Below are 25,498 nucleotides of genomic sequence, written 5' to 3' on the forward strand. Positions count from 1 at the left end.
ATTTTGGTGTCTATTCCTAATCACCAGGAGCAGAAATACTTGAAAGTAGCTTGATTGATTGTATCTTTAGAGACATTCAGTGAATGCTCTTTGCTCCTATATTGCTATAGCTTTATAATTTTTTGAGTCTTTACAAGTTCTCATAATAATTAAAAGTGGTTGATCGACCAGTTCTTCGATCCAAGAGGCTTCGTGGCTCTCATCTATGAGTGCGAAGCCTTCTTCTAGAAGGCGTAGGAGCAATTATGTTGGTGATTTTCAATCACTAGCAGCAAATGCATCGAAAATTGATCCTTCATGTTAGGTTATAGTTTCACAAGGTAGACCTAGTGAAAATTGTGATTTGGATAAGGATAATCCTATCCTTTCTAGGGTTCTCTTCCAGTCGGAAGATGAAGTTGAGGTTGAAGAGATTCCTAAGTCCCCTATGATTGCTTCTTCACCTCTTCCTCCTAATTATCCAAATGTTCTATTATACATTGGGACCCCGACTCACAGGCCATAAAACCTTGGTTTTTATTGTCCTTTTCCTTCGATGGCTAGTGCTGGGAGCACAAATCCAGGTATGAGTGCTACTAGTGAGCATACTCCTCTTTCAGTTCAAAGAGGAGGTACTATTGCTATATCTACTATCACTACTAGTACTGCAATTTTTGGATCTACCTCCATTCCGTCTTCGAGCGGGGGCACCCAAGCTTTTGCTTCCCACACTAGTTCCTTCCCCTTTGGAATGCCTTCTAACGCAATTTCCTCAATTCCTATATCCATCCCATCCATTTTTTCCACAACTATGAATTCCATGGTGTTATCGGGAATAGTGTCTATGCAGAGCGGCTAATCCCACTAAGGCTGGTAGCTACCTTAGAAACAAACAAACTAAAACCACTTTCGTTTTCCTTTATGAGAAGTAGATGAGAGAAGAATAAAGGAGACCAACCTTTGTCTTGCACTTGGCTCCTTGCTTGATTATTTTCCCTTCTGGTAGATCTTCACCACTCGCTTCCTCGTCTACCCAGCTTCAAAGAGCACCTGTAGAATCAAAGCAGCATAATACTATCCAAGAACAGAGATCTACTATCATAAACAATATAGGACCAGATATATATTGACCACACAAATGCATAAATCATCAATCATACAAGAATGTGGAGGAAAACTTGAATAGATTTATTGATAATCAAGAAAGACCAAAGAGGATTACAACCAATTATTCTGACCCAGCGTCATCCTCTCAGCAAGAAAGCCCTTCTTCACCTCATGAAAAGCTTAGATCACCCAACACTATGATGTTACACCAAGAAACCAGTAGCACTTCCTTACAAGATACAAAATTCCAGCCTCTGGATCTCTGGGATGAGGGATCCATATATAGATGTTTGCAAGGGGGGTGAGTCAGCTTTTGAGATTTGATTAGTGTCCTCCCTTTGATAGTTCTTGATTCCACTTGGAGATTGATGATCTCTTACTCATCCCTAGGCGAATGCAGAGAGGCAAGTGTCACAGGAGAAGTTTCTGGAAGATTCCATGATTCTCCACCTTGCAGACTGACCCTGCCATTTGTCCACTCTCACCCATCGCACCCCATAGAAGGGATTTTCAACATGCATCGCACCTACTGTGTGTCGGTAGGTGGGATGCAACGCACTTTGACCATGGAGCAGGTGAAATGGTCCAGTTTTGACCAGTTCTGAGTAGTTTTTCATGGAGAACTTCTGGGAGATGCTGTAATCAGTTGACCTTGTTCTTTTAGGGGTCGGAACAACACCTTTAGGGACTTAGGAGCCCTTGGTTTATGGACATTTATGATTGGGGTTGCAGTGCCCAAAAATGTCTATAACAGTTGCCCCCTAAAGCATGAGGTCGTTAATTTTTGATGTCGGGTGAAATGCTTTATCATGAGGATCCGAAGTTTTTTCAAGCTGGAAGGCGACCTGTAATAAGATACAATACAATACATTATCTTCATAATATTTTCATGATCTAGCTGAGGTGGGCATTTCCCATGCTCAGCTTTATAAATTCATTTTCATGTACATAGGACAGACAATCGTCTGAGTGTAGACTGATGATTCCGGTAGAGCCATCATCCCTTAGATTGGATGATTATCTGTGCAGCGATGATGTACATTTGATGTCTTTGTTTTCCTGAATATATATCGCAGCCCGAATGGATGAAACTAGATCCGGGGTCTTCAATCCTGTTCGATCTTCACTCAAAGTACAAGTCGATCAATGTGAGAAATGTTCTGGAGTCGAACATGGAAAGACATCACCTGATTACCAACCAATGATGTAAGTTGTTAACAGGCGCAAGAGGAATCACTGATAATGATGATGACCCTCAAGGTACTACAGTACAATTCACGTGGTGTGAATAAGGGACTTGACGTCGAACACCACGCAAAATCTTTTGGTCGAAGGCCATTGATGTAAACCTGTCGCCGGAAGTGAGAAACTTGCCATTGAGGTATGCAGGCTTCAAAGTACTGAGAGGGTTATTCCTAGATCAACTTCTTGGATAATGAGCTGATGTCGACAAGAAGCGATCCGTCATAGGAGGGCCTTAGTGAATCCCACATCAATGACACGGAACAGAGCAAATGATTTTAATGGAGGTGAAAATAATCTGATGACATAAGGTTCAGGGTGGCGGTCATGAAAGAATGGAGCGTGAATGTATTGCAGCGGATGAGACACAGGTGAATTCTCTGAGCGACTTTTCTTGAACATATTGGCGACACTGACATGATGGATTGGTAGCATTAATCCCGAATATGGATGGTGTGACAGAACCATGGTGATGTGACCAGTGAATGGAACAACCCAACCCGACTCGGATGCGGAGTGAAAGTGTCATGTTCAAGAGTGACTTGCTACCAACAAAGTTTCTTCAAGTTTTCTTCCCAATTTTTCCCCAGTCATTGCTGACCAGTACCTCTTTATTTTTGTCAAGCTTGAGGAGGATAACATATGCTTGTTCTATAATTTTCCCTTCGGGCAAACCCATCTCTATGTTTTAACGAGCCTAGCGATAGTGAAACTCGTTCTTGTCTGTTATGGACAAGTTTGTCGCTATTCGGTTTTAACGAGTTTAACGACAAAGATAACTCAGTACTTTTCAGTTTTAGAGAGTCTGAAAAGGGACATAAAGAAGACTCCAACAATCCTTTTTCGTCATATAATCCCTTAAGTCCGAAAAAGTATAAAATGATACAAAAGGGATGATTTTTTGGTAATTTTAACGAGCCGAACAAAGCAAGCGCTCGATCTTTTTGTGTAATAATCCCTCAGGTCCAAAAAGATTAAAATCTAAATGAGGGATAGCACTTCCGGTCACTTTAACGAGCTGGAGAGGCCAATCGCTCGGCAATCTTTTCATATTTTATGAGTCAGTTGAAAAGAGCTTAAAGGAGACTCGTCTTTTGAGGAACGAGTGATAAATTTGGGTAGCAGCTAATTCCAGGTGAGGTTTGGAATTTTCCAGTCACGGCAGTGTCACAAGGATGGCTAACAGGATCACTCTTCGCAGCTGTTCCTCAAAAAGGGTAAACAATCAAGTGTAGGTGAATGATCGGCCAATACAGAGTGGAGGTGATGATGAGAACACGACCAAGGCTTCAAAGGCTGATGATAATACATTCACGATGGTTATTTACCGGAAATTGGTTCATTTTTTATTTTAAAATGAGCTTAAACTCTGGAGGAACATTTGCTCATTGCTTATGTTTATTTTTTAACGAGCTTGAAGTCCGCATTAAAACTGCTCGATCCAGTCATATAATAAGGATGTCTCATCTAAAAACGGCATTTTTTCAAAGCTTTGCCCCACATCCTTTCTTTATGAAAGTTAGGAAATGACCAATCGTACGAGTTTAAAGGGTTAGAGGACCTACAAATTTAAAAAATAAATGGTCGCTCTTCACTTGCATGCCAAAAGGTTTGCATGCCCCCATGTATAGTGAAGTAGAGCTTCGAGGTTACCCCTCAATTTGCAGACAAAACATTTGTTTTATCAGGAAAGGCCTACCTTTTCAGGTTACCCCTCAATTTGCAGACAAAACATTTGTTTTATCGGGAAAGGCCTACCTTCTCACAGAGGTATCTTATTCCGGTCTAATCCCATTTTCCTAAACGGATGGGTGTGTCAGACCAGTCATATATCCTCCATGGACCTACCCTATACCTAAGGTTTTCCTACCGAAACAGTCCAGGGTGCATGCCCCCTGGGTTTCAGTCATGTCCCCCGAATCACTCGTGCTCATCGGGTGGACGGACTAGGGATTGATGAGACATTCCTTGCGTGAAAAGACCATTCAGGGTTGGTGTGTGACTATTTGCTATGTGTGAACCGGGGAATGAAAGCTAGTCTACGAGCTTGACAACTCTTCCTTCGTGCAGAAAACACATTACTCTAAAGAGTGAGGAGACAATGGCTCCCATGCAATAAATATAGTCTCGTCCAAGGACTAGATTATAATCCAGGGGTCCTTGGACTACCATTACGTTCATGTGAACGGTTTTCCCTCTCAATGTTATCAGCACATTGGGAAGGATCCCTAACGGTCGACTGGTTCCTTTGTCAAAGCCTGTTAGATTTCTCATTTCAGGAAAAAGCGATGGTGAACCAAGCACTTTCCAAGCAGTTGAGGAAAGGATACTCACAGAAGCCCCTTCATCTATGATGGTACTGGCCATGACCATTCTATATATTTGAGTAATGATTCGAAATGGTACACTAGCCGGTAAACAGGGTCTGCCTAGTAGATTCCAATCGAAGGAAACAACTAGGTTGCTTGGAGGTGGGACCGAATAGACGGCCGGATATGACTCTGAAGAACTTCCTTCCTGCGGTAAAGGAACGGGTAGACTGCCCCCATGTTCGTCGGAGTCTGTGCTTACGAAGAGAATTTGAACAGTGTCGTTCTTGTTCTCTTCGGTGATTGTATCATCTAAAGATGGATCCTCTGAAGGCAAGACCGGGTCAACTGCCGCCTTGACCTTTTGACTTTTGTTTGGTATGGATTCAGATGGTTTTTCTTGAATGATAGATGCTTCGGCCGACCACAAGGGCGTTTCAGCCGGATTTTCAACTAGTGACGGACTCAGCAAGAGTTTCTTATATCCAGGAGGAAGTCATAATGGTGAAATCGGACGGTCGTCCCAAACTCTTTTAGCTTCGTCTAAGAAGGGACAATGGTGGACGGCATGATCGCCTTCACAAAATTTACAAGGAAATTTATATTTTCCTTTTTGTCCAGGGGCTTCACTTTCACTAGTTGATGGTGCACTTTCAACATGATCATCAGAGGTTGACGACACCGAATTGTGCAAACGAGGAGACCAGTCCCTTAAGATCCGAGGGATGCAAGGACAATCTCGATGAAAGTGGTCTCCTTCGCAAATGACACATGGCGATTTAGGCCTGGATGGTGCAGTGTGTGGATTTTCGCTAGACGATGCCTGGTCACCCCTTTTCACCTTTGGCTCCTTCTTCTTCTTCTCTTTCTTCTTCTTCTCCTTCTTCTTCTCAGTTACTTGATTTTTGGCTTTACCAGCTTCATCAAGTGAAGAGGAAGGAGGAGAGGAAGAATTGGACGAAGTAGAGGGTTGGGGGGTAACTTTGGTATCGTTTAGTTGCTGACTCGATTGTTCAGGAATCACGGGGTTCTGAACGACAGAAGTTGAGAAGAGCCATACGGGCAAGCCGATTGTCAATCCTGGAAGCAACAATGTGGCCATATGGGGTGCACCAACATCTCCCCAAGAGGAGAAGGGACTAGGATTTCCTCCAAGGGGAATTCCTTGGTTGGTGGACTCCATTTTTCTCAACCTAAGACCAACGTAGGAAAGGTGATATTTATTCCGATTAAAATAAATTTTAGACACTTTGACACAACTTGTTTTTTCAATTTTTAAGAGTCGAGAAAAAACAAAAGATGACTCTAGTCGCCTTTGATTTTTAATGAGCTTGAAGTGACAAGTGCTCAGATGGACCTTTTCCTTTAAGGAGTCTAAAAAGGAATGAAAGAGACTGCTCTGGAAATCTAGACAGAGGGATTACCAAACTAATCGTAAAACTGTAGAATACTTTTTACGGTACGGTAGTCAATCTTCCCGAATGCTGTGTTCAATGCATTGCAATCGATAGGGCGGCAGACACGGCTTCCTATGGATAAAGGATAAAGCCTATTATGGTCTCCCAAAATATACTCGACGGTACATGGGAGCACAAGTCCGTACTGGCACTTGTCGTCTCAAAGTGGAGGAATCACCCAACCAACAGTGAAAACAACAGTTACCAGGCTTTACGACGTCGGAATACGTCTCTAGCCTAGACTTCTAGATGTTGTGCGTTATGTTCCAAAGCGTTTTTAGATTCATTAAATTTATTTTATAGTTGATCTTGCTTAAGAAATTTTCCTTTCAGGTTCACCACGTGATGTAGATGTACAATTCCTAAAATGCAATCTAAGATGACAAACAATCGTTTTATCTTCTTTGTGCAATGAAAATCCTAGCTACTAAGGAAAGAGAGATGATCATTCTTTCAACATAGAGCAGAGAGCACACACTATATGCACTGTCCTAAATCAAACCAACAAACAGTCTAAATGCAAATGCACATGCATGTATTTGTTTTCAGCCTTCTTAATGTGTGAATGATAAAAAGAAAGCTAATGCGCAAATCTGAATTATTTTTCAAAGCGACAATTACTAACAAGTTTCTTTTCAAAACAAAATGAAGACAATGACGACACTTTGCGATTTGGAATTGAAAACTTGCTTTTGACACTAGAAAAACTACTAATTCAGATCATGTTGGAAATAATACTGAGAGGGGGGGGGTGAATCAGTATTATCAGATCAATCAAACTTTTCAATTTCATCCTCAGAAACATATACGCTACTTCAATTAAGTGAACCCGCGTGTACACGCTACTGTATCTAATGAAACTCGCGTATATCCAGAGATCTTATAATTCAGTTAGCTTAATCTTCAGTAAATGCATCAGATCATTATTAAGCATATCAACAGTAAACAGGTGCAGAATAACAGAACAGAACATCACACAAGAGCCACACACATGAACACAAAGATATAAGGTGGAAACCCAATGGGGTGAAAACCACCTGCTGCAAGTCATCTCAATCTTCTTCTTAATAAGAAAATCCTTTTACAATATTTGTACTGGTGCAGTCTTATACAGTACGGGAGCTACAACCCCCTTTGCTCTTGTACTAGCCAATCCATTTACTAGTACGCAGGCTGCTACCTGCTACAATGCTCCAAAGATCTCCTTAGCTTTTGTACTAGCTTAGATACTAATACGTAGGTGCTTGCCTACAATCTTCTCACCTCCAGGTACCACGTTTCATCAATTTTCAGACTGGATACACTGAAGCACAACACATAATCTGTAAGGCCACTTTTCATCCAATTTTCATACTGGACCCATAACTATCATTGAAGCTCAAAACAATCATCAAACTCTGAATCACTGAAACCCTGTTAACAACAGTCACCAGAACACAGAGCAGACACAGAACTCTGTAATAACCATCAGATCCATCTGCAACTTCAAATATTAAGATTTACAATGTATACGCTACTTCGATGAATCAAACCCACGTGTATACGCGCTTTTATCACAGCCAACCCGCGTACAGATCTAAAAATAATTTCTCATAACTTACAGCTGTACCAGACATCAGACATACTCATAACACTTATAGAACAATACATGCGTCAGTATGTAGATCTAGAATAAGCATCATAAAGATAGTTCATTTCAAACCATTTGATCCCGATCTCTCCTTAGATCTTGTTCTCCATCAACCGGTGAGATCTCTCCTTAGCTCAGATCAAGCAATGCATCATCAACCCATAACCCTGCATACTGGATCTAATGCTTCATCAGATATTCAAGACATTTCAGATGCACTTGCCTAATGATTTCCTTTTCCTTATATAGCCTTAGGCCTTGTTCAATACCAAGAGCCAAAACCATAGAAATCCAATACCATCAACTTCAAAACTAGGGATCAACACGTCCGTCGAGACACCAAGGTCCAAAACCATAGGCACAACTTCCAAGGAATAACCGCCGTGGACCAAAGGTACTTTTCCACATACACGCGCTTTTTCTGAAGCCAACTGCGTGTACACGCGACTTGGGCTTAACGAACCTGCGTGTATGAACTTTCTCTTCTTCTTATAGTCTGATCATCAATTCCTTGCTGCTGACCTTCTGTACTATGATTTGTCATCAGTGAGGTTTGCCATCAAGGACAACACTTATCTCATAATGCCAACAATCTCCCCCTTGGACTTGATGGCAAAGCTAACTTGTCACACTTAGAATTAGCATCTGATTCCTTTGAGCTATCCTCCATCAGTTACATCTGATATCTCGTCTGAAGATTCATCCAGTTATACATAAGTGAGATATTCTTCTATGAGAGGGTTGCCATCAAGTACAACACATGCATCATAATGCCAACAGATCAAATACAAGAGTAACAGTGTAATCGACTATCAAGAACAATCAGATTCTCTTCTATCACTAAAAACGACACTTGCGACACTTTCAAATCAAGAAACGACAGTTCAATTACGCTACTTCTTTGTAAAAGAGAACTGAAAATGGCTAAAAAATACATAAAAAAATTTACAGTTCTTTGCACAATGGAGGCAGAATAATGGCAAGGAAGGGGGTTTCAAACAGAGGTATACTGACTACAGGCAGCAAAACTCCTGAATAGAGCTGAAAAGAGTGAACACAGAAGTCAAAATCTGAGAGCAGAAGAGGTCTGATCAGCGCACCTACAGCACTGGGAAACTGAAATGCAACGCACTTATCACACTCGGGAAGTGCGATGCATTCAGGATCCAAAGAAGAGACAGTGCGATGGACCAGGGACGAGACTTTGACTGGGTTCCGGGTCACAGTTTGCAGTTCAGTTCAGGGATTTAGGCCGAGCAAGTGGTAATCAGTAAATCAATCACAGGGGTAGATCTAAAGAGGTTACTAGAGCCACCACAAGGGCAATTAGAGAGCTTGTAAATCGATAGTTCAATTCATAAAAAAAACCCGGAGATAGACTGAAGCAGTGTTGATCTACTTTGCACTTGCATAGCAAATGCAGTTCGAAGGCTAGCTGGCTTGACTTCAGGATCCGTCTGTAAGTTTATAAAGTAAACAAATGTAGATAAACAAACAATCTATTCGTTCCCCAGCGGAGTTGCCATTTTGTTATCGGAATAGTGTCTATGCAGAGCTGCTAATCCCACTAAGGCTGGTAGCTACCTTAGAAACAAACAAACTAAAACCACTTTCGTTTTCCTTTATGAGAAGTAGATGAGAGAAGAATAAAGGAGACCAACCTCTGTCTTGCGCTTGGCTCCTTTCTTGATTCTTTTCCCTTCTGGTAGATCTTTGCCACTCGCTTCCTTGTCTACCCAGCTTCAAAGAGCACCTATAGAATCAAAGCAGCATAATACTATCCAAGAACAGAGGTCTACTATCATAAACAATATAGGACCAGATATATATTGACCACACAAATGCATAAATCATCAATCATACAAGAATGTGGAGGAAAACTTGAATAGCTTTATTGATAATCAAGAAAGAGCGAAGAGGATTACAACTAATTGTTCTGACCCAGCGTCATCCTCTCAGCAAGAAAGCCCTTCTTCACCTCATGAAAAGCTTAGATCACCCAACACTATGATGTTACACCAAGAAACCAGCAGCACTTCCTTACAAGATACAAAATTCTAGCCTCTGGATCTCTGGGATGAGGGATCCATATATATATATGTTTGCAAGGGGGGTGAGTCAGCTTTTGAGATTTGATTAGTGTCCTCCCTCTGATAGTTCTTGATTCCACTTGGAGATTGATGATCACTTACTCATTCCTGGGCGAATGCAGAGAGGCAAGTGTCACAGGAGAAGTTTCTGGAAGATTCCATGATTCTACACCTTGCAGACTGACCCTGCCATTTGTCCACTCTCGCCCATCGCACCCCATAGAAGGGATTTTCAACATGCATCTCACCTACTGTGTGTTGGTAGGTGGGATGCAATGCACTTTGACCATGGAGCAGGTGAAATGGTCCAGTTTTGACCAGTTCTGAGTAGTTTTTCATGGAGAACTTCTGGGAGATGCTATAATCAGTTGACCTTGTTCTTTTAGGGGTCGGAACAACACCTTTAGGGACTTATGAGCCCTTGGTTTATGGACATTTATGATTGGGGTTGCAGTGCCCAAAAATGTCTATAACACATGGCTAGTGGTTCAGCCTCTTTTCAGGGTTTTCCTTTTGGAAGTGGTCATATACCTCATTCTAATCCTTCTTTAGGATATCTTCCTTTTTTCACTGAAGGTCAAAGTTACAATCCTTTCCAAGGATGGACTAACCCTGCTTTTAGTGGATTAGGAACTGGGAATCAGTTTTATTTTGGTCAATAGGGGAACATGCCTTACTCCTCCATAAGTTCCTTTCAGGCTTATTCTCCCTTCGCTAATGCATGGAACCCTTACCAAGGGCTATCCTCTCCCTTTAATACTTCACTTGGGGGGAATATTCCTCGTTATGGTAAATTTTCAGCAGGAGTTGGTCAAACTCCAAATTTTTCTGGACCACAAGGTTTTCCTTATAGTTCAGTTTCTTCTATGAGCAATCCTTGGTAACCTGGTGCCTCTACAAATCCAGGATATTCTTTTCAAAATGTTGGGAATCCTTCTCATATCGGGTGGAGTTCTTAGGCTCCTCCATGCTTACCATTCCTGGCAACCCTAAATTTTCCAGACCTCTCAAAATTGACGAATAACCCATTCGATATAATCTAGCATGGCCTTTGGTTCCCACAAAACTTCCATCGGATATTCCAAAATTCGAAGGAAAGTCTAGGGAGGATCCAGTTGTCGATATAACAACATTCCATTTATGGTGTTCATCTAACTCCCTAATTGATGATTCAATCATGTTGAGATTGTTCCAATGCATCTTAACAGGAAATGCTGCTAAATGGTATATAGAGCTTAATGGGGGTACCTTTGCTTCATTTGGTGAATTGGCTACTATGTTTTTGAACCATTTTCAGTTGCCCGTTCGATATGATACTAGAACTGAGCTATTGGATAGTTTCCAACAAGATAAGGCCACTCACATTTCTGACCATATTCAATAATGGCAGAGAAGGAAGAGGCTAATCAAATCCTATATTCCTAATGAATTACTTCTCGAATGGTTTTTAAAATCTTTACAGCCAGAAGTTTCTAAGGATGTATCGCTCTTCGGAGTATTCACCAAAGAACAGGCTATCTTTAGAGCCCAGCAATTAGAACTTATATATTCTTAGTCTGGGATTCTTGAAAAGATTTTGTCTAATGCTCCTTAATCCAAGATCGATTTAGCCAAACCAAAACCAGGTCCCCATGCCGACGATTGTCAGATCGATCGGGAATAGCATGGCTAACCTGCTAAGTCAATTGCAATAATTGTATTTACAAACTTCTTCTTCAAATGGGCATTGCCGTCACTGCCTATGCCTTCTCAACCTTCAGCTATTAACACGGTCCAATCTTCTAACCCCAAATGAAATCAACAATCCAATGGGAAGAAAAAGGGATGTGGTAAGAAGAAAGATAAGGATGGGAAGGGTAATCCGAACAAACCTAGTAATAATACTAGTGAGGGTAAAAAGCAGTCCAAAAAGAAATTTATGTTTCCTTGAAAATTTTGCAATGGAGACCATTTAACTCATCTTTTCCCATGCAAAATTGGGACAAAATGTCTTAAAAAATTAGGGCTTAAGCCCAATCATGTCTATAAAAAATCTAGACATATCTAATCTATATTTATGGGTCCATCCCCAGATGTGCATCTCGAAAGAAGATGATGGCAGTAGCCACCCGTCGGAAGAGTTGCACCCAATCTCGTGGTACACCTACCATGTGTCTTTGCATAGCCTCTGGTAGACCCTCTATCACTGCCATATGTACCTTGTGAGTTAATATCTCTATGTTCCTCTATACAGTATGAAGGAGTCTCTCAGTCTCAGCTACGGTACTCTCCATGTCTCTTCCATGATGCCTATGCCTAGGCAGACCCTCAGTTCTTACTGGTCCCACATCTGTATCATGATCAAACAATTTTGTAAGAATTTTTGCCTCATCAAAAAGAATTTCAATTCATAATTTTTAAATCCAAAAAAATCAAGTAACTTTAAAAACTTAAAAATAATTTAACCAATGGCACCCCATGCAGCGTCAGGTGAAAGCACTAGATCTGGATCCGCTTTGAAGTCCATGCCTACATAGGGGTAGTCCTCAATGGCGATGAATTGTTGTTCCTGTTAATGCTCGAGTTTGGCCTCAGGCTGAGGAAGGCAAAATCCAAGGCAACATCAAACCACTTAGCCTCATAGCTAGCCCTACGAGGACAGGAGAGGGCTCTCTCCGGGTCTATCTCGGCAAAAGGTCTTTGAAGGGCTGAGATGACCAATAAAGAACACTGATTTTAGGCTAGTAAACTGATAGGGAAAGTTTGATTTTAAATTTTTAGAGTTTTGTTGGAAAACTGAGCACGGCAATTCTGGGTGCGGGGATGAGACACAATTTTTGCAGAGGTCTTTTTGGGGCAAGGTAGGAGATTGTCTTGATGCCTTTAAAGGAAGTGAATGGATAGGTATGACTGGTGAGGAGCTAAGGAGAGCAAGAAACCATCAGGATTTCTCCTTAAACAGATGAAAACATAAATATTAAGCAAACTTAAAGGCATAGCATAGAAACCATGAATTCTACCTTAACACTTCATTTACTTAATTTGCAGAAGAGAAGAGTAGGAAAATGATACACATAAAAAACTTAAAAGTACATGAGAGAAACACACCATCAACACAAATCACCACAGGAATCCCAAATAGTGCTGCAAAAGCCTGGTCTTTCCTTTGCCAAAATTACAGAGATACAAAGAGTAATACAGTCTAAGCTTATCCCTCAAGAGTCCAACCCTGAAAATGACTAAGAAGATACATAATATAGACAAGCTAACACATTTCCTTGCCTCTAGGGGTCGAGCTCATCATCCTAGGAGCTGTTTCAACCAATTCTAAACTGAGCACTACAATCTAGGCAATCAAAACAACTTGCCTCTATAAGCTAGGAAACCAATTCATTCATTAATTTTTTGCTATTTTATGAATGAATCTTTTAGAATAGGTAAAAAAGTGTCATGTCAACATGAAAATACATTAATTACATCAAAGAGGGTGAAAAATCCCATGAAAAGTCAAAACTGGTCAAATAGCTGCGTTGTCCTATGTTGTAGATGAAAAACTGGAAAATTTCCCTGATGCGTAGCGCGCCTTTTAGCCCACTTTTGGGGCACTTCCCGGCATCCAAATAAGGCTCAAGTGGTCCTTTTGGAAAGGCCTAGATGTCTACTCTCCAGCCCAAGTAGAATTTCTCAATTGGGTGCCCATTTGCCCCTCCAAACCTACAATCTCCCAAGACTGCTTCCTGTGTGTCCAAAAAGTGGCAGAAGGTCATTTTTTGCTTGTTTTTTGACCTTTTGGGGGCCCAAACCTCAATGAAATGTCTTGGAAGTGGCTGAGCAAGTGTAATTTATCATGAAAAATCCAAAAATGAAGAATTTTTGTGAAATGGACCTCCCCATCTTCAGGGTAGCGCGCGGCGCGCTACGCGTTGAGGGCAAAAACCTGTTTTTAGCAAAAAAAATTCAAAATTGACCAAAATTGCTCCAAATTTTCTGAATTTTGAGCTGGGGGTGTATCATTGAGCACCATGCTCCTTCAAGGATGCTTCGGCCAAAATATGAAGTGGATCGGGCCTTTTTCTCCGTTTTAGTGCCTTGGCCAATCGTCCTTTGAGTACCTTCATTTTCGCTTTGCACACATGCATGCGGGCCCAATAATGATTCTTCATGTGGCGGAGCATATCTTTGTCCCTGTTTGCCTTGGCACTTCTATCTCCAGTGTCAAATCACTGTCATAACTCTGCCCATAATCTGATTCGGTTTCTGACATAGTTTTGGAGGCAAGATGACTGAAATGTAATGCTGACTTTGCACCCAATTAACTGCTGTTTGACTTTTTCAAATGCTGTCACCAAGGGGACATAAATACAAGGGGATTGTTAGGGAAAGGGGAACATGAGGGAATTAGGGACAATAAACATAAATAAGGAATTTAGGGAAGGCAACATGGGAAATCATAATATTGTGGGATTTTAAGGTGAAGTAGGGTTTGGGAATTTAGTAGGGTTTAGGGATTTTAAAGAGGAAGATTATAAAATTTTATGGGAAAATTTCAAGGAGAATGTTGGTGAAGATGAGGGAAAAGGGGGATCAAAAATGGGCAACCTTGGACAACAAAATACTTTGAAACCCTAGCACAACTAAGTCTTTAAATTTCACACAGCAATGTAGGGTTTTAACTTCTCATTTTCATGGCATTTTTAACATATTAATTTCTCATTCATCTTGCAAAACCAAAACTAGCCATGGAGGAGAGGCCTACCTGAAATTTGCTTGAGAGAAAAGAGGATGTGGTAGCTTGCTGGCAGTTTATTGGGCGAAAAACCCAACGCGTAGCGCACCTTGCCCAACGCGTAGCGCCCCTCTGGTGCATAGCGCCTGAGTAAAAATGCACTGGAAAAGTCGCGCTGATGCGCAGCGCGCCCTGGGCGCGTAGCGCGCCTCAGCTGATGCGTAGCGCACCCCTGAAACTGCCCAATTTGCTCAATGACTCTTGAAATCGCCTTTGCAAGGATTCACTTGGCTTGTGAGAGGCAAATGAGTTGCTAATGAAGAGCGATGTGCTTTTATAAGCTCCTTTTTTATTTTTATTTGCCCAAAACCCACTTTATAATGTTTGAGTGTTGACACTTTTTGAATTAATTGGCTTTGACTTCTGGTTTCCTTTTTTTGAAAAAATTGGTTGAAATGATGATTTCTTTTGAAAAGTTTTGCAGGGATGGCTTCTGAGATGCTTTGGCAAAGGAGACCAAGGCTGCGCTTCAACATTTGGAGAATTTGAAATTTTGACAATTTTTACAAAAACGAGATAATGACCTTTGTTTTTCAAAAACAGAGTTTTGAAAACAAGGTGAAAATTTAGCTGTACAATGATGAGAATTATTGAAATGATGCTCTATGAAGGACATCCCTCTGGCCTGCTGGTCCTTTATGACTTCTCAAGACAAAATTGACTCAACCCTAGACCTAAGACCTCGAAATTTAAAACAAGATGATGAATGACCTTCGAAGACTTTATTTAAATAAACAGACCTGAACCAGCAGTGCCAAACACGAGGGGAATAAATGACACACAACCACTCCATCAGAGTTTATGGCATGCCTGACGAAATGCAGCTGATAAAAACTGATGGGACACCTAATCATGAAATGCAAAAGAGTTTTGATCTCTGATGGAGGGATAACTAGACTGACTCTAACATTGGCTCCAATGGGGATGGTAGCTCCTTGGAGATGCCAAGAACCTCAGACCTCTGGGAGAGCAGACCAGTGCTTTCAACCATTGGGCGATGGAGTCATAAACTCAATCTAAAATGCATGACTGAAAACTGATGACTCGGATGACACAAATTGACTCTCACTCAAGTAAAAACTGGCTCAATACTTAAAAACAACTGACAAACTGAAAATGATGCTCAAAGGGGAGCTTATTCATCACAACCTACTCTAACAGTTTCATTCATCACCTGATCAAGTGAAATGAAACAACCAGTGCAACCAAGTAAGTATTCCATCTGCTATTTGAATTCTCCACAAGTGCTCGCTTATGAACAACAAGAGAGAACTACTGAAAGGCAACTCCCATGATAACTTAGAAACAGATCCGTTGAATGATATGAATTCTCTATCCGCCTCCAAAAACATTGCATAAGGATCTTGAAGTTCATGCACACTGGGACTTAGCTCATCCAATGGATTACTTCTCTTCTCTTCATACCATGAATTCAAACTTTGATCTGAGCCTTGTGACGAGACCTCTGTTGAAAATGACAAAGAAACCGGCTGCCGGATCAAATTCATATCAGCACATGTTTCAAGCTCACATGTAGTTAATGGAGAAAGACTTTGACTGCAAACCTCATCCAAAACATCAGCTATTGGATCATGAAAAACTTGAAAAGGCTGCTGTAATGTATCCATTCAAAATGTATGACATCCTTCTAGCTGTTCATCTTTTTCTTGAGAGATTTTACGAAGATTCTGCCTTATAAACTGAAATGTTTCGAAACAAAAGGGTATATAATCTTCTTGCATCATCAAATCATATATTTCATCTTCCACAGCTTCATCTGTAATCTGCCCTTCAATTTCATTTGGTGGCTGCAAATCTGATGGTACAGGCTGCTCAAGAATTTTGTTATCTCTCTCATCCTCAACATTAACACTGAGAGATTGCTGATTTGTTATAGGCTATTCATTTGAAGATTTACTATGCAATCTACCCTTCAAAAACTGAAATGATTCAAAACAGAATGGTACGGAGTCACCTTGAATCATTAAATCATGTGTGTCCACTTCCAAGTCTTCAGCTGCAACTTGACAATCAATGGCTTTCGGGGGTTGCAAATCTGAATATGAGAAGTCTTGAACAAAATTTTCATTGCTCTCAAGATGATTCAAATCAAGACTTGTTGACATTTGATTTCTGATTGCATGGTAGTTATCTCTGATGAACTGAAACGAATCAAAACAAAAAGGCAAAGATCCTTCACTTCAAACTTTGATGCACTTTCCTCATCATTGTCATAGCTCATATGCATCGGTTGATCACTGTATTCGAGCTGCTGAAAGTGAACTTCCTCCTCGCACAAACCAGCTGCTGATTCGTCTGCAAGATTAGCTTCTTTTTGGAGAACATAATCATCATCATACTGATCAAACTGAGGCAAATCATCGGTATAAAACATATCATCAAGCATGCAGGTCATATCAACAGTGCTTTCTTCGCCAAGGTGATCTACAAAACAATCATTATCAGATCTATGACAACTAGGATAAGAAACAAAATGTTTTGGATCAGCAACTTGTTCTTCTTCAATCAGCGAGCCATGAGTTTGAACATCATAAGCATTTCTTGCGGTGACCTTCTCCATCATCTTTTCCACTGCACTTACCAAAATGTCAAGCTTTACCTCTAGAGATTTCGATTTTTCCAGATCTATGTTTTTCATCTCTTCTTCCTTCATTCTTGCCCTTCGGATCAACAGATGAGCCTCTACATTTACTGCACTATTTTTCATCTCATGAAGTGTTGCAATATCCCTTTCTCTCAGCTGAAACTCCATTTCCGGATCAAAGGCAACCGGATAGTGCAAGAGAGCAGATCTAGGAGTAGGCCTTATATCAATTGGGATTGAATAATAAACTTGGTTAAATCTGGCCGAAAACTGTTGTACTGTCTCCCCTGGTAGTCTTTTCAGCTGGTTATACTCTTCCACAAGCAAGAAAAGGTTCTGCCCAATCATCCACCTGTCGAGAAAAACTTTGACGAACTGCTGGAAATCTGAGATGCTCGCATCAGGCAGGGCTTTGAACCAACTCTTCACTTTAGCTTGCAAAGAAAGAGCAAAAAGCCTTATACTAACATCTTCGCTATCAACTTCAAAAAGGTCTAGAAAAGACTCAAAATTCTGCACATGTTGCTCAGCGTTGACTTTCTTACTTTCACCGTCAAACCTCGGCAAGTATAGATCATAATTTTTGGGGAAAGCATGAAGAAAAGAAGGTAAAACAAGAGGTTTATACCGATCTGGAATTTTACAAGGTGTAGGGGTATGTACAGCAGGTATAGAATCAGTCTTGGTCTCTTGAGTTTCACCAATTTGAAGGTGGTCATCACAAAATTCGGAAAAAGGATCTTGATCAAGCTCAAAGGTATGCAAATCTTTGGTATTCACAATCTTCAAAGGGAAAGAATCAACTGCAGGCCGAGGATCTCTTCTAAAATACAGTATACTTTGCAAAGCCTTCTTGACATTCTTGGGAAAAGAGAAGAAATAATTTATGACAAAGAACAAAATGTCTTGGATGAAATTCCAACTTGAATACCTGATCTGTCCATGTTGCCCTTTCATGTTTTTGCTGGTCGGGATCATCCTCCAGTGGAGTCTTTGGATCTAATCTCGAAAATGATTTAGAGTCGCCAGGTGAATGATTTCATCCTTTCAAGTGTCTGATCGTTGTCCACCATCAACCATCAGATCCGAACTTGATACATGTACTGGGGTAATTAACAAGTTAAATGTCACGTTTACAAGCTAGACCGGAGATTGACTGAAGCAGCGTTTATCTACTTTCGCTAATGCAAAGCAAAAGTGTTTCGAAGGCTACCTGGCATAACTTCAGGCTCCGTCTGTAGGTTATAAAACAAATGACATCAACAAGCAAACCATTTTTTCTTCCCCAGTATGGTCGCCAATATGTTAACGCTTGAATTTGGCCTCAGGCTGAGGAAGGCAAAATCCAAGGCAACATCAAACCACTTAGCCTCGTAGCTAGCCCTACGAGGACAGGAGAGGGCTCTCTCCGGGTCTATCTCAGCAAAAGGTCTTCAAAGGGCTGAGATGACCAATAAAGAACACTGATTTTAGGCTAGTAAACTGATAGGGAAAGTTTGATTTCAAATTTTTAGAGTTTTGTTGGAAAACTGCGCACGGCAATTCTGGGTGCGGGGATGAGACACAGTTTTTGCAGAGGTCTTTTTGGGGCAAGGTAGGAGATTGTCTTGATGCCTTTGAAGGAAGTGAATGGATAGGTATGACTGGTGAGGAGCTAAGGAGAGCAAGAAACCATCAGGAGTTCTCCTTAAACAGATGAAAACATAAATATTAAGCAAACTTAAAGGCAGAGCATAGAAACCATGAATTCTAACTTAACACTTCATTTACTTAATTTGAAGAAGAGAAAAGTAGGAAAATGATACACATAACAAACTTACAAGTACATGAGAGAAACACACCATCAACACAAATCACCACAGGAATCCCAAATAGTGCTGCAAAAGCCTGGTCTTTCCTTTGCCAAAATTACAGAGATACAAAGAGTAATATAGTCTAAGCTTATCCCTCAAGAGTCCAACCCTGAAAATGACTAAGAAGATACATAATATAGGCAAGCTAACACATTTCCTTGCCTCTAGGGGTCGAGCTCATCATCCTAGGAGCTGTTTCAACCAATTCTAAACTGAGCACTACAATCTAGGCAATCAAAACAACTTGCCTCTATAAGCTAGGAAACCAATTCATTCATTAATTTTTTGCTATTTTATGAATGAATCTTCTAGAATAGGTAAAAAAGTGTCATGTCAACATGAAAATACATTAATTACATCAAAGAGGGTGAAAAATCCCATGAAAATTCAAAACTGGTCAAATAGCTGCGTTGTCCTGTGCTGTAGATGAAAAACTGGAAAATTTCCCTCATGCGTAGCGCGCCAAATCTCTACGCGTAGCGCGCCTTTCAGCCCACTTTTGGGGCACTTCCCGGCATCCAAATAAGGCTCAAGTGGGCTTGTTGGAAAGGTCTAGATGTCTAATCTCCAGCCCAAGTGGAATTTCGCAATTTGGTGCCCATTTTCCCCTCCAAAAATGCAATCTCCCAAGACTGCTTCCTGTGTGTCCAAAAAGTGGCAGAAGGTCATTTTTTGCTTGTTTTTTGACCTTTTGGGGGCCCAAACCTCAATGAAATGTCTTGTCAGTGGCTGAGCAAGTGTAATTTGTCATGAAAAATCTAAAAATGCAGAGTTTTTGTGAAATGGACCTCCCCCTCTTCAGGGTAGGGCGCGGTGCGCTACGCGTTGAGGGCAAAAACCTGTTTTTAGCAAAAAAAATTCAAAATTGACCAAAATTGCTCCAAATTTTCTGAATTTTGAGCTGGGGGTGTGTCATTGAGCACCACGCTCCTTCAAGGAGGCTTAGGCCAAAATCTGAAGTGGATCGGGCCTTTTTCTCCGTTTTAGTGCCTTGGCCAATCGTCCTTTGAGTACCTTCATTTTCGCTTTGCACACATGCATGCGGGCCCAATAATGATTCTTCATGTGGCGGATCATATCTTTGTCCCTATTTGCCTTGGCACTTCTATCTATGGTGTCAAATCACTGTCATAAATCTGCCCATAATCTGATTCGGTTTCTGACATAGTTTTGGAGGCAAGATGACTGAAATGTAATGCTGACTTTGCACCCAATTAACTGCTGTTTGACTTTTTCAAATGCTGTCACCAAGGGGACATAAATACAAGGGGATTGTTAGGGAAAGGGGAACATGAGGGAATTAGGGACAATAAACATAAATAAGGAATTTAGGGAAGGCAACATGGGAAATCATAATATTGTGGGATTTTAAGGTGAAGTAGGGTTTGGGAATTTAGTAGGGTTTAGGGATTTTAAAGAGGAAGATTATAAAATTTTATGGGAAAATTTCAAGGAGAATGTTGGTGAAGATGAGGGAAAAGAGGGATAAAAAATGGGCAACCTTGGACAGCAAAATACTTTGAAACCCTAGCACAACTAAGTCTTTAAATTTCACACAGCAATGTAGGGTTTTAACTTCTCATTTTCATGGCATTTTTAACATATTAATTTCTCATTCATCTTTCAAAACCAAAACTAGCCATGGAGGAGAGGCCTACCTGAAATTTGCTTGAGAGAAAAGAGGATTTGGTAGCTTGCTGGCAGTTTATTGGGCGAAAAACCCAACGCGTAGCGCACCTTGCCCAATGCGTAGCGCCCCTCTGGTGCGTAGCGCCTGAGTAAAAATGCACTGGAAAAGTCGCGCTGATGCGTAGCGCACCCTGGGTGCGTAGTGCGCCTCAGCTGATGCGTAGCGCACCCCTGAAACTGCCCAATTTGCTCAATGACTCTTGAAATTGCCTTTGCAAGGATTCACTTGGCTTGTGAGAGGCAAATGAGTTGCTAATGAAGAGTGATGTGCTTTTATAAGCTCCTTTTTTATTTTTATTTGCCCAAAACCCACTTTATAATGTTTGAGTGTTGACACTTTTTGAATTAATTGTCTCTGACTTCTGGTTTCCTTTTTTTGAAAAAATTGGTTGAAATGATGATTTCTTCTGAAAATTTTTGCAGGGATGGCTTCAGAGATGCTTTGGCAAAGGAGACCGAGGCTGCGCTTCAACATTTGGAGAATTTGAAATTTTGACAATTTTTACAAAAACGAGATAATGACCTTTGTTTTTCAAAAATACAGTTTTGAAAACAAGGTGAAAATTTAGCTGTACAATGATGAGAATTATTGAAATGATGCTCTATGAAGGACATCCCTCTGGCCTGCTGGTCCTTTATGACTTCTCAAGACAAAATTGACTCAACCCTAGACCTAAGACCTCGAAATTTAAAACAAGATGATGAATGACCTTCGAAGACTTTATTTAAATAAACAGACCTGAACCAGCAGTGCCAAACACGAGGGGAATAAATGACACACAACCACTCCATCAGAGTTTATGGCATGCCTAACGAAATGCAGCTGATAAAAACTGATGGGACACCTAATCATGAAATGCAAAAGAGTTTTGATCTCTGATGGAGGGATAACTAGACCGACTCTAACAGTTCCCACCAAATGAAAAACTCATCATCAAATGTTGTCTAGGGACCTCACCAACCCCTAGTCTCTTCATCAAGTCAACCCATCTACCTATCCGTGGATCTCTTGGGCTGTTGATGGTAGAAAGCACTTTGGGTCGAAGTCTTGGTAGCCTCTCAAAGAAGAAAGTGCAACAGATGGTACCATACCCAAAATGTTTGGTATTACTCTTTTTTATAGAAGTGAGTTGTTTTTTTAGATTGATTAGGAGGGTTGTACACTAATCAAAGACTGTGGTGAGGCAATTGACTACTAGGCTCATTGTAACATGTGATGCTTGATGAAATGAAGTTGAACCTGCTATCATCACAATGGTAAAAAGGGGAATTTTGAGGGGAATACTCTCCACATTATTTATTGGGATTTTTGTCCCTACCTTCTCATTGTTTCTGAGGCAATATATGTGAATATAATCATCCACGCTGAGGCTTTCTCAGGCCTTCCCTTGCATGTTAACTGGCTCTCCTCTTCGGGAAAGTCTAGTGATGAAGTAGATAACTTCTACTTCAATTCGCAAAGGCATTTGATCAATCATAAAAGCATCCTCTTCTGGATCCTGTTAGACTCCGTCTTCTCAAAGTCCTCTGTCAGAGTCAAATTGACAGGTGGCTGTCAAAGTCTCAGTTCAAATATGCAAGCCAATGACAATCAGCTTTCACCAACCGCAACTTAGATGTTTGCAGAGCTTGTTCTCAGAATGTTTCAATAACATGTGCAAGCCAGAGGAAGTTTCAGTGAGTTAGTATTTCAGGAGTTTCAATGATCAAAAGGATGATTCTTCTCCAAAACCCTGTTTTGGAGAAGAAATTGTCAAATTACTTGTTTGCAATAAGTATATTTTTAAAATCTACCCTCATGAAAAATGTCAAATGCAGGCCCTGGTCACCTTGCCAGGACTCATCAGCTCCAATCCCTGCAAAAATCAACAAAATATGATCAGTCCAAACCTCAGAAAAGCAAGAGAAAATCAAAAAGCAGTATTGTATTAAAAGACCAAAAATGTCAAAGTGCCAAACATTGTAAAGTGGGTTATTCAATCAATTTAAATCAAATCAGATTTGGTGAGATATTTTTTTTGCATATAAAAAGGGAAAACAAGTCCATTTCTTCACAAATTCCCAAGGCAAAATTGTGTTTAAGTGTTTGAAGGCCAAAACCGTGATTGCATACCTATGGACAGCGTTGGAGGTGTGCGCTACGCGTTGGAGGTGTACGCTACGCACTGAGGTGGGCGCTACCCATTGGGCCTCACTGGACAGTGTAAAAATACAAAGGCGCTACGCATTGAGGTGTGCGCTACGCGTTGGGTTTGGGCGCTACGCACTCAGTCACAGCACCAAAATTGTTTTGTTCATGCGACCAGATCTTGCCAAATTGACTCCAAAACTTGCAGGTAGGTGTTTCATGGCTACTCATTCCTGAAGGTTGCACATAGAAACAAAATTACTCGCTCTTGGAGAAGACAAGGCTACAAGGATATGAAAAAAGAAAAAGACGGTGAATCAATATATCTCTGTGAATTACGAAATGTCTGAAACTATATACTTCTGGGAAATGCGAAATTTTTCTGAAGAACGTAAAGGTCCATGAAGCGATGCCCTTGGCAGCTCGATTGAGAGTGCCTTGGCTACTGTTTTAAGCAAAGAAGTAGTGCAGTCTTTAAGATCGAGCATATCCTTTGATAAATCACGCTGCAATCTACTGATTCTTGAACAGGCTATTGCATCTTCTATACTAACCACAGCCCTCGACCTTGAAACAGTGGTATTGCATTTGGTATTCACATTGATAATGTAGGCTCTGCAGTCGGCCAATATGCTAGTTGCTCTAATTAGAAGCGGGATCTGACTTATATCTCTGAAGTCCAGCCCTGCGTGATTCAGAGAGTGAATGGCGGTTTGAAACAACGTCTCATAACGTTCCACCTCAGAAATGTTATCGCTAATGGTGTTGCACATGTCAAGCTGGTAATCAAACAGTGGTGACACAAGTAAATGTCTTCAAACTGAGAACACGTGTTGAGCTTGGTAAATTGCAGCTGGGATTGTTCAGGTGAAATCTTATTTAAAGGGCCAGTTTTATTAAAAATTATTGTTATTCAAACAGAAAGCGAAGGTGAAAGGTCAAAGTCCAAAAGCCAAACTTAAAACAAAGATATTTACAACAGAAGAATAGGATTCGATTCCTATTTAAGACTTCAGTTAATGATTCAAAGGGATCTGCGCTCCAGTTTGTTGGCCATCAGAGGATTTTAAGGGGAACGATATTCTATTTTAGAATAAAGAGATGACTCTATCTCTATTTTTGTAACTTCAGGTGAAACAACGCCCTTGTTTTGGGTCGATCTGTTTTCTCCTAGGATAGTTTTATTTAATGTATGAAAAATCATTTTGTAAGAGGAGAGAGAGTTCTGAGAGGTGCGTGGAGGAGAACAGAGTTTCATTGTACAGTTTTTGACAGAGATTAATTGAAGAGTACAGCTCTGATTTATAAGATTCCTGTGGCTTGAAATTTAGCATATGTTTCTTCTACTGTTTCATATGTAATCTCGTAATGTTTTCATTTCATTCATAATCATCTCACTGGATGCTTTTGTAGTAAGATAGGCAGAATCCAATTTATTTGCTCTGCCTTGAAGGAGCGTCAGTATTTGTGTATTTTCTTCTGTCTAAAGGGATTCATTGTTAAATGCCCCTTTCAGCTTTCTTAAGCAGTCTTTACATTCCATTTGATTTCAAATTAATTGTTAAACTTCACTCCTACCTTGCCTTATGGAGTAATCTGTGCCTTTGATTAAATCTCTGCTCTTGCTGTCTTTGCCCCACACAGCCCAGAAAACCCAATCATTTATCAAAAAACCCATTTTTATCTATTTACTAGCCTAAGATCAGCATTCGCTATAGGTCATCTCAGCCCCTTTGAAGACCTTTTGCCGAGATAGACCCGGAGAGAGCCCTCTCCTGTCCTCGTAGGGCTAGCTACGAGGCTGAGCTTGGTTTGATGTTGCCTCGAGTTTTTCCTTCCTCAGCCTGAGGCAGATTTGAGCGCTAACAGATCCCAGTAATTCACTAGCATCTCCAACAACCTTGTGTTGGTTTTCATATTTGGAATTTTGAAAATTTTCAATAATCCACACCCTCTTAATGCATCCAGTGCTAATGGGTCATTCATTACTTCACTATCCACTACATTGTGCTCTCTTTCCTTCCATGTGATAGTCATCCTGTAATTCAATAATTTTTATCCATTAAAATTCATAATTTAAATTTTTTCACTACGCACACGTAGGTTCATTTCATACACAGTCGCGTATAGGGCTTACTCATATGTGAATTTGATATGCCCAACCCACGTACAAATAGAGTAAAAATCTAAAAACAAATTTCCTATGATAAAATTCTTGAAAAAATACTTGAAATACATAAAAATTCATTGAGAAATTGAATTTGAGGATTACCTGGAAGTTTGGTAGTTGTTCGGGCCGAGAAATAGGGTGGATTGTGGTTGCTGGTTTTTTTCTCCAGAGCTCTTTCTCTCAATTGTTCAAAACACAAATGAGGTCTGTTGAGCCAAAAGGTCTATTTATAACTTGTAATTTCAAAAACTTTTAAAACCACACTTTTACAAATTTTATGTTTTATTTTTAAATTTTATAAACTTTGTGACCTTTTGGCTTTGAGTGCTGGGATAGGTTGTCTTTCAGGTTAAATTGAAGACTTTGAGATTTTTTCTACCACTTTGATTCCATGACCGCTAACCTGTCATGGAAGGTATCGTTTTCATGATTAGCATATAGGTTATGGAAGATCACTTTTTCTGTTGCATTATG

This window comes from Pinus tabuliformis, chromosome 5_2, assembly GCF_031772625.1.
Source record: "Pinus tabuliformis cultivar Carrire ecotype Pingquan chromosome 5_2, CPIR1, whole genome shotgun sequence".
Lineage (NCBI taxonomy): Eukaryota > Viridiplantae > Streptophyta > Pinopsida > Pinales > Pinaceae > Pinus > Pinus tabuliformis.